General features: G+C 49.8%; 1 long non-coding RNA gene across 1 annotated transcript in view; it reads left to right on the top strand.

The window, feature by feature from the left end:
• Window positions 1-12,423, top strand: part of LOC123790217 (uncharacterized) — a 154,938-nt gene that overhangs the window by 760 nt on the left and 141,755 nt on the right. The window contains exon 2 of the long non-coding RNA XR_006779041.2: window positions 404-595. This is a non-coding gene — a long non-coding RNA (uncharacterized LOC123790217). The remainder of the gene's footprint in view (window positions 1-403; window positions 596-12,423) is intronic.

Genomic DNA, 12,423 nt, shown 5'->3' with positions numbered 1-12,423 from the left:
TAGCTCTGTGTGGGGGGAGGGGGGAGGGGGGGAGACACCGCTGTCTGGCTGTGTTTTCCTGTTTGTATGAGAGGAAGTTGGCTGTGAGTCAGCAGACACAGGAGCTGTCAGTAGCTAGGGGAAGACCCCTGCCTCAGTAGAAGGTGAGGGGAGTGTGAAGTGGTCTCCACTTCTCTCAGCTGCTCCAGCTTGGAGAGCATCTGCCATCTTTGGCCTCCTGGAGCTCTTCTCTCTGAGAAAGAAAATGATAATAATAATTAATCATTAAAATGGCCATAGTAATGGCTACCACTTATAGAGAGCTGACTCTGTCCCAGGCCCTGTGCAAATATTGCTTTGCAAGTTTCCATTAATCCTCACAACAACTCTTAAGATAGGGAATTTTGTCACCTCCATTTTACAGATAAGGAGATATTTTTCTGGATGGGCAACTGTGGGGCCAGGAGAATGCTCTTCACGGACCTCCTACTATAAAGACTGAAAATTCACCAAAGGCCTCAGCTGCTTCTCTCTGAAAGCCATCAGCTCCTAGTTTAAGGCCAGCTTCCCACAGGGCTGCTCCCAGGCAATGACCAAGTTCAGGAGAGATCCTAAGGTAGGCCTGTTCCTGGGAAATGAGGGGATTCCTTTTACAGCTGACGTTGACTCAGGAGTCTCCCCCGTGCCATTGATGAACTTCCCTTCTACTGCATAGTGGTCTAGGATGCTTCCTCCCAACCTTCCTTCCTTTGCTCTCTCCTTCATCCCTCTTCCAGCCCCTGGCTCCCTTCCTCTCCCACATTTCCCAGTAACTCAACAAGAGAAGGGAATCAAGTAAATTACTATGGGACACAGGGAGTTTGGAGGGATAGGTATTTGGGGGGGGGCGCGTCTGGTCAGGGGCCAGATGCAGGAGTTCTGAACCTTTTTTGGGTCAAGTTCCGCTTTGGCAATCTGGTAAAACCTATGTACCCAGTCTCAGAATAATGTTTTAAAATGCATAAAATGGGGGCGCCTGGGTGGCACAGCGGTTGGGCGTCTGCCTTCGGCTCAGGGCGTGATCCCGGCGTTATGGGATCGAGCCCCACATCAGGCTCTTCCGCTATGAGCCTGCTTCTTCCTCTCCCACTCCCCTGCTTGTGTTCCCTCTCTCGCTGGCTGTCTCTATCTCTGTCGAATAAATAAATAAAATCTTTAAAAAAAAAATAAAATAAAATAAAATGCATAAAATGAAATATGTAGGATTACAAAGGAAACCAATTATATTGTAATACAGTTGTAAAACTATTTTAATGTGATACAGTAATATATGTGCTTCTTTATTAATGCTTTAAATAAGATCTAGCAGTAGGTTGATACTTCACATAATTTTGAAGCTGTGAGGAGCATAAATGATATTTCAACATATCTGCAATACTGTAATAGGATACAAAAATATAAGTGATTTTTATTGGTGACAAAGCCATAGTTATAGCTAATATGACTGGTTTGTGGCCACTGTCATAATTGAAGAAAATGCTAAATTTCAGGTAGAGATTAGTGAAACAAATACAAAATTTTTTCCCATCCAAGCTTAGTGACTCCACATTGAGGACACCTGAGTTAAGAGGGTCAAGGCAGAGCTGCAGAAAGGGAGACCCAGCTCTCTCCCGAGACCCCATGCTCCCTGTCTGTCTCAACCCTTGGGTGGTGGGTAAAGACTCTGGTCCCTGGGTTGTACCTCCCTTCCCTCACTCTCCCTAGCTCTCTCACTTTCTCTTTGTCTCTGTCTCTCTCTAACGTGTACCTCTCATATCTATTTCTCTTGTTTCTCTCATTTCTGTCTCTTCCTTGTCTTTCTGCCTTCCTTTGAATACATTTCTGTCTTTCTTCACTCTGAATCTTCTTGTGGTTTTTCTCTGTGTGTCCATCTCTCTGCCTCTTCTTTCTCTGCACCTCTGTCTGTGTCTGTGCCTCTTTCTTTGTCCCCTTAATCCGTCACTGAGGGAACAGGGCAGATTCAAAGGATTCCTGTAGCCTGAGCCCGTGGGCAAAGACAACACTAATTCTAGGGTCCTTGAGAGCTAGAAGAGGGAGTATCACTGGGCCTATACCTCTGGCTTGGGAGACCTTCCCCCACTCCCTCTTCCACTCTCAACCTTCTTAAGGGCAGAAACAGGTCAAGACAGAGATGAATGAGAATGAAGGCAGTGAATGGAAACATTTCAGGCTCTGGAAGATAAGGGCTAAAGCCTCTGTGACCCTGAGCTTGTATACAGTGGATCTTTTTCCAAGCTCCCAGGAATTCTGGTTCTCAAGGCTGTCTTCTGCCCTCCTCCATGCCTGGGGAGAGAAGGAGAGAGTACTGACCAGGTCTGGTGTGCGGGCACAGGGACTCAGAAGTTAAGCCTGCAGCAGATGTCTGCCCTGGTCCCCAGTGGGTGGGCAGAAGGGAGCTCAATGGGCTCAAAGAAGGGGAGCAGAGAGTTCTGGGATTGATCTTTCCTCTGAGTACTTAAGAGTGGGGTAGAGCAACCAAGTGAGCTGTTCCCTTGGGGCAATATATGCCTCCCAAGAAGATTTAGATGAGGGAAAAGCTGTTGGTCTGAGAAAATGGGGACAGAGAGTGGTCACGGAATGCCCTAAAAGAGCTGAAGGCACCCTAGGAAAAGAGAGTAGGGGGAATGGTAGTGTGGGAGGTGAACCAGTTCGTAGGAGTGAGACTGAGACTGTGTGAGTGCCTAGTGTCCCTTGGAGGGGCTGCTTCTCCGGGAAGCTGTCATGGATCCCTGCTCTTTAGCCAGACCTCCTTCATCCTCATTGTCTTAGGGGTTTACCTACAGCAACATCAGCAATGCCAGGCTGAGTCAGGGAACTTACTTTACTCCAAGGACGGCCATGGCTAGAAATCTGAGCTGAGCAGTCATTCCCTTTTGGGGTATCGTCTGTGACTCCTTCAGGGCCTGGTGGGCTCAGGGTGGTAGGAAAGGACCCTCTCCAAACCTTAACCCTGAACTCCCACCAGTTCACCCTGGCAAGAGAGACCTCATTATTGACCGTCACCATCTGATCTGCCTGCTCTGGTCTAATCCAAATGACAATTGCAGGCTCATGTGACCCAGTGTATGCATGGAGCCACAGTTTAAAAAAAAGAGACAGTCCAGAAACCAAAAATAATGAACAGGTTCTCCAGTGTTTCATCTCTCAAAAGATCTTATGACCTATAGCCACCCTTCCGCATTGGTCACAAACCTCAGTTGGCTGGGACTTCTCCCTCAGCTATACCCCATCTCCCTAAAGTCCTCCCCTTGGCCAACAGGGTCTTTCTCTTGCACATACTCTTTATTGTGCAGTTTGACTCAGCCTCTCTGGCATTTTGCAGGGAAGGAGGAGTAAGAATAAATGTGACTGACATGTGGAACAAAAGGGATACTAGTGAGCAGAGGAAGGGCAGAACCAAGCAGCGGGAGGGAATGTTCCAATACCCCTTTCCGTGTCTCTCTTTGCTCTTCCACCTCCCCATCCAAATCATAGACCACCACAGCCACGATCACTTCAGAGGCCATTTTGTTCGCCGAGTGGGGATGGTACGATGTAGTAAGTAAGGGCAGACTCCAGAGTCCAATCCTGACCCACCGCTAACTGCTGTGTGACCTGAGCAAATTACTTAATTTCTCTGCGCCTTCGTTTCCTTTTCTGCAAAACGGAGATGATAAAATAGTGCCTACGTCACAGGGTTGTTGGAAAGATTAATCTGTGGAAATATACAGGTATGTGGAAAGGGCTTGATGGACTCACTCTCAGTGCTCAATAAATGTTTCCCGTTCCTTATTTCTATTCTTGCCAGTCACTTCCATGGTGACTCTGGATTGAAACCAGCTTACCTATTACTCCCTCATTCTGATACATGCCCGGATCTTGTATTAATCAACCACCCCGTGGCACCCTATTGCCACATTAGACCACATTGCTTTCGTTGTGCTTCTCCCATCTCCCAAGGTCCCCAGTTGTCATCTCGTCGGTTCCACCACTTTTGTTACTCCTCACGCAGTATCCTGGTACCCCTGCACTCCTGATCACCCCCTTTGTCTCCAGAGGCCTCCGGGACTGATTTCTTCCCCTGCTTTCCTTTTGGGTGGTAAAGGGCGCATGCATCACCCACGCTGGGTCCTAATGAGATGGGCCAGTTGGAGTAGGCGTGGACTCCGAGGAGCATGTCTTGTAGGAAGGAACACTTCCATTCGATCAGTTCATTTATTTCTCATATTTTTATTGAGCATCTCTTCTGGACCAACCACTGCTCAAGGGTTTAGAGATATAACAATAAGCAGAAATAGACTGTGGAGAGCTCAGTCTACTAGGGGAGTGAGACATTTACCAAAGAACCCCCAAATAAATGTGTAGAGTAATTACAAACCAAGGTGAATGTTCCAAAGGGAAGCAGTATAAGAGCATACATCAGAGGAAGCTGACCTAGCCTGGGGAGTCCGGGAAGGCCTCTCCTGGAAGCTGTGTTTGATTAAGCTGAGATCAGAAAGATGGGTAGGAGTTAATTGGGGGTGGGAGCAGAGTGTCCTAGGCCAAGGAACCACAAGTGCAAAGGTCCTGAGGTGGGAGCATACCTAGTAATAGAGACGGAGCAAAGAGATGGGAGTTTGGGACCAGCTGAGATTAAGGGACCTCAGGGGCCAGGTCACGTAGACCCTTGTAGTCCTCAGTTGGGATTTGGTCTCCATTCCAAGAAGAGTGTAAGCATGGGGTGACAGGTGCAGACCTGGATTTTAGGAAGATGGCTGCATGGAGAATAGTTAGAATCAGCACAGCTCTTCCCTCCTCCAGTTTCTCTGGCCTGAGGACTGTACCATCTCCCCCACCCACACCCCCCTTCTCCAGCTTCCCTCCTTGAAGCCCCTCCCCATTACCCTTCTCACATTTTTGTGAGGATGAGGTCATCATGGGGGAGGGGAGGGAGTGCCAGACCTCTAAGCCTCCTTTATCCTACAGGGCTGGGGCAGCCCTGGGGAGGGGGAGGGGAGGAACACACACAGACATCGCCCTTCCCCCCATCCAGAGCCCCAACTAGAGCCCTGTCTCCTTACATCCCAGACTGTTGTGGAACAGTGAGCTGTATATATAAGAAGATATTTTTATGCAATTTTACATTTTATGAAGGGTATCTCGTCTTGCCACTACCACTGACTCCCCTTGGGACCTTGGGCAGCTTACCCTCTCTTTAGGTCTCAGTTTCCCAGTGCAAGGTTAATGGACTGGGGATCTAAAGTTCAGCATGGTGACTATAGTTAACAATACTGTATTGTATACTTGGAATTTGCTAAGACAGTGCATCTTAAATGTTCTGACTACACACACACACAAAATGGTAACTATGTGAGGTGACTGATGTGTTAACTAACTTCACTGTGGTAATCATTTCATCATATATATGTAAACCAAATCATCAAGTTGTATACTTTAAAGTCATACAATTTATTTATAAATTATACCTCACTAAAGTGAAAAAAAATTTGTAGTGGGCAGCACTGTCCGATAGAACTTTCTTACTGATGAACATGTCCTGCATCCGTTCTGTCCAACATGGTAGCCGCTAGCTACATATGGTCATGGAGACATTGACATGTGGCTGGTGAGCCAGAAGAGCTGGATTATTTTATTTTATTTATTTTATTTTATTTTTAATTGACACTTAAATAGTCCCACGTAGCTAGTGACTACCATATTGGACAGCACAGGCAGATCTTAAACTTGTATGAAAATCTGATGACAGTTATGGACTCTTCCTTAGAAAAATGTCCATGTGCTCTATCATAGATGGGCCCCTCTGGTCCCATTTCTGTATCCCAGGCAAGCGTAGCTGACTGGCTGGAGCTCAGATCCCTCATTTACTCTGCCCTTCTTTCTGCCTCAAAAATGCAGAAAAAGTGGGTCCTTGCCTGAAGGTGGAATGACTGGGATGTCCCCAGGAACTAACAGACCACAATTTTAAGCCTAGATGTCTGCCTCCAGCCTGGGGCACTCCCCACACATCTAAAGAAAGGCAAGGTAGTGAAAGCAAAGGGTGCAGGGGTGACAGGGGAGACATTCAGTCTTTTTTTTCTCGGTCTTGACCTGAACTTCCTCCTGCCCCGCTTCCCGGCAAACCACCCAAATGCCTCTGGGCCGGTTCCTCTTCCAGCTTATAACCCCATTGGAATGTGAGGCTGTGCTCCAGAGATGGGGTTGTGCCATGGGCCCTGCCGTCTTTACGAATTGAGGAATTTGGAGTAGTCAGAGGGTGGGAGACCTAGGCCCAGAGGATGGGTCCCTTGGCTCCAGTCCAGGCCTCCTTGCACTGGAAAAGTCTGCTATCGCTGTGTACTGCTCGGGACCTTCTCCCTGCTGCTGCCTCCTCCTGCCCCCAGCACCACACACTCAGTCCTGATGTTTTTACTGTTTTTCCAGATCATCTGAGAGTCAAACACTGCACCCACCCAGGAAAATGGAGGTCTGGGGGGCTCAGAGAAACTCACTCCCCACCCTGCATGGATGGGTGTGTACTCTCATTGTGGAGAGAGAATATTGTCCTCCCTTGTCCTGCCGGATCCAGCCAGTCCTTTCCAGAAAACTTCCTACATAGACCCACTTACAGGGGACACCCTTCATTGGGACCTAACTTTCTACCCTTTGCTCTCCTGTCCCTCCTTGCTGTTTTTGCCTGCCCTCTCCTCCTTTACCTCTCAGATGTCCATCCCTTTGCCCCCCATCTGCAAAAAAATAGTTGGTCAGTTCCTGCCCCCGTAGAGTCTCTATTCCTTTGGTTTCAGCAGCAGTGCTGGAGTGGTCAGACTCAGGCTCTGGGACTCAGCCCAGTGTGTGCCACACAGGGGAAGAAAACTCTCAGAAACCCCTTGTCTCAGGTCCTCTAGGAGCAGAGCATGTGGCCAGGATTCAGGTGAAAGCCCAGAGGGCTGAGGGTGAGGAAGAGGGGAAATTTGGGCAGGGAAGACAACAAGACAAGGTGGTTCAATGCCTTACTGTGTTGACTAGCTTCGTATGGGCCAAAGAGACATTGCAGGTTGCTTAGCTAGAGTGTGTGCACTCAGTATGTGGTCGGACTCCTCTAGAAGGCCGTGAAGAGGAAGCACACCTTGGAGTAGCCCACAGCTTCCAACCACAACCTATCCCCATGGGTCAGGGTCCACCCCAAGCTTCTGGGTTCTGTCAACCAACCTTGGCAGCACTCAGAAACCAGATCCCACACTACACAGTGTGGCCTTTCATCTACACCTGAAGATGAGGGGCAACATCAGAGAGAGCAGGGAGGTAGTCAGGGCATTCGAGAAGAAAGATTTGTGTCTCAATATGGTCCAACCCTTGTGCCACTGAGATCCACTCACACCCCTGCATTGTATCTGACTTCCCTGCTACAACATAGGGCCTCCATTTTGGTCCATGAGAACAAAGTTGTCATCACTTTTTCCCCAGAAAGGGAGGTATGATCCACTGCAAACAAGGCCCCTTCAAGATAATGCTAGATGTGAATCAAGGCAGATAAAGACAAGAAGGTTAATGAAGCAAGCCATAGTCCCCACTGCTGTAGCTGGTCCTGACTCCATAACTGATACTGTCTCCCTCCTCCTCTTGCCCTCAGTTAACCCTCTGCAGATCTAAACTACTTGCCAGGTGAGATTATACAGGCTTTCATCCCCGAGAGCTCTGATCCCTTGGTTGCCTTCCCTTTGGGGATTGTCATTGTTGAGGTTGTCCATTGTCACTTACAACTGGGTGGGAGATTCTAGGAGATGCCCAGTGAATCTCCTGGCTGGGTTCAGACATACCCTTCCCTGCCCTTTTTGCATCTACATGCATTCCATCCACAGCTCTTGTTCCTCATGATAATCAGGATCAATGAGCATGACTGGTACAGTAATGAAGTCTTTTTGTTATTGGTCCCCTGGCATGAGGAGCATAAGGAGGCCAGGTGGAAGTCACAGCTTCCTGTTCAGTGCAAACGTTACCGTGTTCCCTGGTACAGTTCTGCCTTGGTGGGAACTAGGACCTCTAACTGGCAGAGCCTACTATTTTGGGAACAAGAAGCAAAAATTGTGCAGATCTGAGAGTGAGGTGGGCCACTTCCACTTCCACATTGATTCTGGGACCTGTAATTTCTAGGTATAGGGGACACGGTGCTATTCGAAACAAATACCATGTCCCGGAGTTCAGGGCCCAAACCCATGTGTATCATGTAGCTGCCAGCAACTTCTGAGCATTCAACAGGCTGCTCCACTGTTCTGCCAGGCCCCCTGCTTCTGGGTGATGAAGTACAACTGAGTAAGACCAGTGGCTCTGTTGCATTGATCACCATCTCACTATTACCTGATATCATATGCAAAAATTAACTCAAAATGGATCAAAATCTAAAGGCAAGAGCTAAAAAATGCATAAGTCTGAGGTGACCTCATTATTGTACCTTCTTCATGGAAGCACTGTGGACCAAGAAGACAAGCTCGAACCCCAAGCACACACTGGTTCTAGTAAGGACAAATCACTGTCCCCTCCAGGGTGAAAGGAAGGGATTCAGTGCAATCCACCTGCCACCAGGGGCTTGGTTGGGCTTCTGAGGAGGAGAACCACACCAGCTGCTTGGCGTGGGTCTCTCTGTAGGCAGAGTGAGCCCTCAGAGGGGTGGAACTAGCTCGGCCTTGGTGAGGGGCGTCCATGCTCTTGGGCCCATGTTTTGCCCCCATTCCTGGCATCATGACTACTCTGTTCAAAAGCTATCTTGCAGGCATTTGGGGCAGACAGGAAGAGATTCCCTCACCTCCTGAATCGTTCTATCTGCCTGTTGAGAGCCTCCTGGCAGCAGATGCTCTGCAGGGTGTTGGAAACGCAGAAGCTTGCACACTTGGTGCCCACTTCCAGAAGCCTGTCCATCATGTTTCCCTAGCCCTCTTTGTCAGTGGTCTTGGTTTTGTTCCTTCCAGGCTCCTGACCAATGAGCCAAGCCATTCACTACTTCTCTGGGATCAGGGCATATCCACATCTCAGACCACCTCTTCCAGATGAAGCTGACAACTAAGTATACTCCTCAAAATTTTATACACTTGCTGGAGCTTCCCTTCACCAGTGTCCTTTAGGGTCACCCCTCAGAGGGCCATAATGTGCACCAGTTCACTTCAGACTCTCACCAACATACCACAGTGGCCATCTGTGAGTCCCTTCCTTGTCATCTGAGAAGCCACACAAGCTTTATGACCCAATATCCCCCTCCATGCCTATCTGCCCATGACTTCCTCTCTATTCCTGACTCACTGGGAAGTGGTGCCTCACCCCTCTGGCCTCCAATCTTGCATCACGTCCTTGCCAGGCCAGGCCAGATGGGAGCTAGGGTGCTACTTCCTCCTGGGACCTGGGGATAGGGTGCTGCCTTCCCAAGGCCTTAACATCCTCACGCAGTAACCATATGATAACAACGTCAACAGTAAGTCCTGTTGGTGGGTGCTCCTCGTGTGCCAGGCAATGTGCTGATAAGTAGAGCCACCACTACTCTAAGAATGAGGAGCTTAGGGCGCAGATTTTAGGAAGCTCTCAGTGTCATACAAGTCTCAAGTCCCTTAAATTTTGGGCTCTAGGCACTTGCTTTTCTCTAGTCCTGACCCGACTGATAAACTTTTTTTTTTAAAGATGTTATTTATTCATTTGAGAGAGAGACAGAGAGAGAGCACAAGCTGGGGGGAAGGGCAGAGGGAGAGGGAGAAGCAGGCTCCCCACTGAACAGGGAGCCCGACGCAGGTCTCAATCCCAGCAGGACCCTGGGACGACAACCCGAGCCAAAGGCAAACACCCCACCAACTGATAAACTCTTAACACGTTTCTTCTTTCATTCTCACAAATACTATTGCCCCCATTTTACAGATGAGATAACTGATTCAGAGGTTCATTTGCCAAAGTCACACCGTTAGCAACCAGCACAGCCATGTTTTCCTGGCTTTAGGCCTGAGCTCTTAACCTCTCAGCTGTATTCGCCCATCTTAGCCTGGCTTGAGCCCCGTGGGAGGCTCCCTGAGGGTGATCCTCCTCCACATCAAAATCCCACTCAGATGGGGGCTGCAGGACCAGGTTGCACTGATGTGGGCAGGCTGGGTCCGAGGACCCAGAGGAGGGTCCCGCAGGATCAGCCAAGAGGGTGCTTGGCTTCACGCAGGGTAGAAATCAACGTGAGCCAGAGGAAGTGGAAACAGAGTTGACTGAATAGTGTGAGTGACAGAGGATAGCTGACGGGGTGTCTGGAGAGAGGAACGAGTCTTGTCATTGCTTGGGGTAGGGGTTTGTTTGTACTGAAAAAGTCTGGGGAACCTGCTTCTTCAGGAGTCCATGGTAGGGTCCAATCAAAGACGAGTGTCAGGTGAACACTAGGCATTATTTCATGAATTACCGAAGGTAGCCAGCATCAGCTGAGGTCCGTTTGAAGGTAATGTCCTGGAACGGGTTTGGGATCAGGCTCTTCTTAGGTGTTATCAGGTGTTTGGGGCCTAGGACACAACTCAGAGAATGATGAACTTTTCTTGCTTCCCTCTTGAAGTGGGAGCAGAGTGTCTTCGGCTTATTCAGAGGTGAAATATGAAACATGAGTAAATGGGGCCTAGCAGAAAAACAGCAGAGACGGAGCCTTTCTGAAATGAGGCTTCCTACTTCAGCACCATGCCCTTTCTCAGCACTTGCAAAGCCGAAAGCCGTTTTGTGCCCGCACCCAAAGGAAGGAGCTGCGCCAGCGCGGGCAGGAAGGGGGTGCTTTCCTGAGCATGCCACTAGATGGCACCCCAACACCGAGCCATTGAGCTCGGACCGCCGAGTGGGCGGCCCCCCAGCGGAGAGGCGCAGAGCAAGGCCCTCCCTCTCCTCCGGCCAGCCTTCCCAAGACCCGGCGTTGGGGGTCCCCACCCAGGTCTGAGTCTCGGCCTTCCTCACGAGCGCTGCCAAGCGACCCAGGTCTAAACCCTTCTCTGCTCTCCCTGCTCTCTGAATCTCCCACCCCTTTCCCTGCTGCCCTCAAGGGATGGACTCAGGGCGAGGAGGCTTCCCAGGGCACCTGGGAGAGAATCTTCCCGCTTTCTCCTACAAATTGAGCAGTGCCCAGCACCTCCCAGTGCCTCCACAGCACTGCCTCTTACCTCCGTTCCCTTCCCGAATTCCCCAGGCCCTCCCTGTCACTCCCACCCTCTCAGCTTCTGCCAGTCTTCTGAGGCAGGGACCATTAAGGCCGTTTCCACAGATTTGGTGATGCAAATGCATGCAAATATATGCAAATCGCCATGTAAAGGAGGCTTGCCACTGTGGTTCTAAGTGGCTGTCACAGCTTCTCTGACACCTGTTCTGAGAGACAGCTGCCCTGCCCCCTCCTGCTCAGGCATCTATCTGCTATTTACCCCCTTTCTCTTCCAAGCTGGCTTCTGGCCCCCTTTCGTTCAGGGACCCTGGGGGGTTTCTGGTTACAAAGGACCCTTGGGGTCTTGTCTCCAAACTCTCTAGAGGGGGCAAGGAGGGAATCTGAAAATTACACCATTTCCTGGCTGTGTGGCCTTGGAAAAACAGCTTAACATCTCTGAGCCTCAGTTTCATCATCAATAGAGTGGGAATAATGATAGTATTCACTTCATAAGGCTGTTGTAAAGATTCCACGCAATACTACCTGTAAAGTGCTTAGCACTGTGCCTTTGAACATAGGAAGCGCATTAGCTCTTAACATCGTGATTATCATCGACCCCGCTGGTCATCATAGTCTCAGGGCTCAGGCTTGGAGACAGGTGTGCAGATGGACACGGCTGAGGCATGTGCACATGTGGCCTCTATCCGTGTGCATGCATGTGCATTCACGCGTGCAGAGCTGACAGCCTCACGCACTGGCAGGGCACATGCTCGGGTACACACACATTCAGAAACACACACAGGAGGAGGCTGTGGGAGGTGGAATCTGACTCATCGAGACCAGAGCTGTGGGTGGTGCTTTTGTCCTGATTTCCGGGGCTCCATGCTCCATTTCGAACAAGGAAATCTATGGGGGATGGCACAGCCAAGCCTCCAACTGAAGCTCGTTGTGTGGGTCCTTTTTTGCATCAGCCCCCTCCCCATCTGGTCCCAACCCAGCTCTGTGTTATCTAGGCTTTTCCTTCCTCTGACCTTGCCCAAAACGCCACTAAGTCCCCAAGGGAAGGGCAGGGCAGGCACACTGGGTCCTTGACGTCATAGTGCAAGCCCTCGATGACATCATGGAGCAGGTGCTGCCCGCTCCCTGGAGCACGCCCTGGGAGCTTGGTGAGTGTAGTGGGGAAGGAGGTCTGGGGGAGGCGGCATATGGTGGTAGTTAAGAGCCCTTAATTGGGAAGCAGGTAAGCCCCAGTTCAATTAAGTCCTGGTTTTGTGTGACCTTTGGTAGTTTCCTTGACCTCTGGATCTCAATTTCTGCACCAG

This window comes from Ursus americanus, chromosome 5, assembly GCF_024610735.1.
Source record: "Ursus americanus isolate L20-20 chromosome 5, mUrsAme1.1.p, whole genome shotgun sequence".
Lineage (NCBI taxonomy): Eukaryota > Metazoa > Chordata > Mammalia > Carnivora > Ursidae > Ursus > Ursus americanus.
This window is presented reverse-complemented; position numbering and strand designations above follow the sequence as displayed.